Source organism: Arachis hypogaea, chromosome 9 (assembly GCF_003086295.3).
Source record: "Arachis hypogaea cultivar Tifrunner chromosome 9, arahy.Tifrunner.gnm2.J5K5, whole genome shotgun sequence".
Classification (NCBI taxonomy): Eukaryota; Viridiplantae; Streptophyta; class Magnoliopsida; order Fabales; family Fabaceae; genus Arachis; species Arachis hypogaea.
The window spans coordinates 80,800,966-80,804,191 of NC_092044.1; the positions used below are offsets into that span (position 1 = coordinate 80,800,966).

Sequence of the window (3,226 nt, forward strand, 5' to 3'; positions counted from 1 at the left end):
CGGAGCACTTCCAAACCACTTATCCACAAGCTCTCAAGGCCTCAAAACCTCCAAGAACAGATTTTTCACCACCAAATCCCTTTTTCAAGCTTTTCAAAATCACCAATCAAGATCCAATATTCACATATACACAACCTAAGCCATAATCATCATACCCATATACAACATCTCAATACCCAAACATCATAAAACAACAAAATACACTAGGGTTGAGAATCTTATCACATCCAAGGTCCAATAAGACAAGATTAACCTTCTCCTTCAAGAGAGTTGGGTCCTATAACATCAAAGAACCCAAAATCTCAATATTTCACCCATGAAACTCGAAAATAAGGGCTGGAATTTCGAACAGCAACACGTGGCTTACCTCAAGATTGATTGTATCGGTTTTGTAGAGCTTTCTGCGGTGAACGCGTGGCCGCAAACGGAGCGGCAATCGGAGCTCTAGATCAAAAGTTATGGTGGTTTGAAGATCAAGTGAGAGAAATAACTTGAGAAAGTGTTCTTCCCTCTTGTGCCTCCATTTTCAGCATGTGAGTGTGTTTAGTGAGGAGAGAGAATGCTGAAAACTAGGGTTTTGGTCTAGATATGTTGGGTCAAGGGCCCACTTTGGGTCCGGTTGGCCCAGTTTGGCCCGTTCGGTCCAATCTTGGCCCGAATTCTATAAAATTGGTACCGAAATTCTCGTCTCAACCTCCTCTATCACATTTAGCCATAAAAATCACATTTTGAACTTTCTAGAATAAATTCTCATTTATGGGTTAATTAGCCGTTAATTAACTGGGTTTTACAATAGAGAGATGTAGAGAAATTATTGTTACCACCATCATCATCATCTTTGTTTTGTCTCTGCAATTTGTCTCTAATTTTAATCTGTCAATGTTTTTTGTGCTTTTTCTCTTTTAGAGTTAGAAATAGAGTTAGATTGAGAGGCACAAATTTGTAAAAAAAAAATTGAATAATCTTTGATTATCAAATAATAAACTGTATGGATAAAATTATACAAAATGACTTTAATCAAATTAAACATAGGATATATTTTAAAAATTTTTCAAAAATTTATAAACAAACGTATATTTATCCCATAACTATAGTACAATCTCAAAATTTTATGGTTTTATGGTTAAGTTTATGAAGCCATGCAATTCACTTTAAAGCCTAATAATTATCACTTACATATATGTTGGTCTTGTGATGTTCTATATTTGTTTTTTATTATTTTTTCCTAACATATCTTCTAGAGGTAATTTCTAATTTTTCAATTAGAAAAAAGAAGTCCCTAAAACTATAAATTTTTACAAATTAAAGCTTTTTATTAAATTAAATAAGTATCAATTTTATTATACATATGTTAATTTTTTTAATTCATCGCAAATAAATATGAATGATCTATTTTTTTTTTGGCCTGGAATGATCTAATCTAATCAATAGTTAATTTTGATCTGATAAAAATATTAAATAATATGTTTTTCATTTATCCCCGAGGACCATATCATCCATGGACAAAACCTTTCTATAAGGAACGTACGCTATCAAAATTCAGAAAGAAAAAAGAGAAAAGAAAAGGTAACGAGTCATTATTTTATTAATATTGATAATTAATATTTTGAATTAATATTTTATTTTCATATTATTAAAATTTAGAATTATTTATGATTTAGAATTTGGTTTAATATTTATAATTAGTCAAATTTTGATCAAAATTGATAATTAAATTTTATTGATCATGTAACATTGTTAAAATAAAAAAACTTATAGTAAATATAAAGTATTTAATAAATAAATAAATAAACTAGAGATAATAGTTTATCCCAATTTTTTCATTATAAATTAATAATCAACAAATAGACCTCAACTTCATAAAATAAAACAAAATTTTGATTATAAAAGATTAAAAAAATGGTAACACAATAACAAAAGGATAAATTTGGTAATAGTAGTATTTTCCAAATTGAAAGAGAAAAAGGGAAAAAATAGAAAAAACTAAAAAATAAATAGGTCATTGACTTTTTGTCACGCGGATATTTAGGTCTCTGAAAAATGGAAAATATGTTTACACTCCTGACTCTTTCAAAACCAGGACATTTGGATTTTTCTGTCCAATTGAGATTGTGAAACGTAACAGAAATATCCGATGTGGATGCCATTATGCTGATGTGGTCAGAACAGCATTCCACATGGATGTGACAAAAAGATTTAGGAACAAAAAAGTCCTCCAACTCTAAAATAACACCGTTCCAGTTTAAACCCCCTCCCAAACTCGTCCCTTTGCTTTTCTAGTTTTTCTAGAAAGCCCATAAGACAACAATAGAATTACAAAAACCCTTCAACAAATATTAAAACGGATGTCATCGGTGAAAAGAGCACTTTGCCAGTTCACCTTTGGAACCGACAAGACCGGAACTCCTCCGGTCGCATAACCTCCTTCCACTGTGGTAAGGGGCTCCAAGCCCCTCCAGCGATCCAATGACCTCAAGCACAACGCCGCACCTTCTTCTTTGGGTGTTGTTGAGCGGATCGAGTACGATCCCAATCGCTCCTCTGATGGATCGAAGGAGTCTTCCACTGTGCTATACTGGAAAAAGTCCTTGCTCAGTTGTTGCGCAAATCACTCCATATCGATAACTCTGCCGAAGGCAACAATAAGATCCGCAGTGTGTTCGTGTTTAATTCGATGTTACCTCCACAGCATGCTAGTTCAGCATCGAGAAACGCGTTCTTCTCGGCGTTCTCGCCAAAGAAAAAACAGCTTCTACTTCTGCATCAGGATCCGAATCGCTTCCCTTTGAATTGCCGAGGATTGCAGTGGTTGCATTGAGAACACGTTTTTTGCGCCAAGAGCGAGAGGGGAGGTAGAGCTACATGTTCAGAACTGGAAGAAGAATAACGACACGTGGATGCATAAGAACAAGCGCAAAGCTAAAATTTCTTGGCACAACATCACGCGATATGGTTCAAAGCGCAAAAGAAATAGGGTTCGTGCTAGAAATTAACCCTTTCACGCTATTGTAAAACTTTTAAAATTATAGTCTTCGGTTTTTTTTCATCTAAAAATTTTAATTGAGTTTTTATTTCTCTTAATTTTTGAGGCATAAAGACACGACAATTTGGTTTCGCAAAATGATATATATCTATAACAACATATAATGGCAATACATAGGTTTGATGTTTAAGATTTCTTTCTAATATTATCTTTTCTAATTAACTTCTCCACTTAATACAGTTA

At 33.2% G+C, this 3,226-nt stretch overlaps 1 pseudogene; it reads left to right on the forward strand.

Annotated features, from left to right (window-relative positions):
* The first annotated feature begins 2,345 nt into the window (after window positions 1–2,345).
* LOC112709247 (large ribosomal subunit protein uL2mz, N-terminal part-like) lies at window positions 2,346–2,993 on the forward strand (annotated as a pseudogene).
* The last annotated feature ends 233 nt before the right edge of the window (window positions 2,994–3,226 follow it).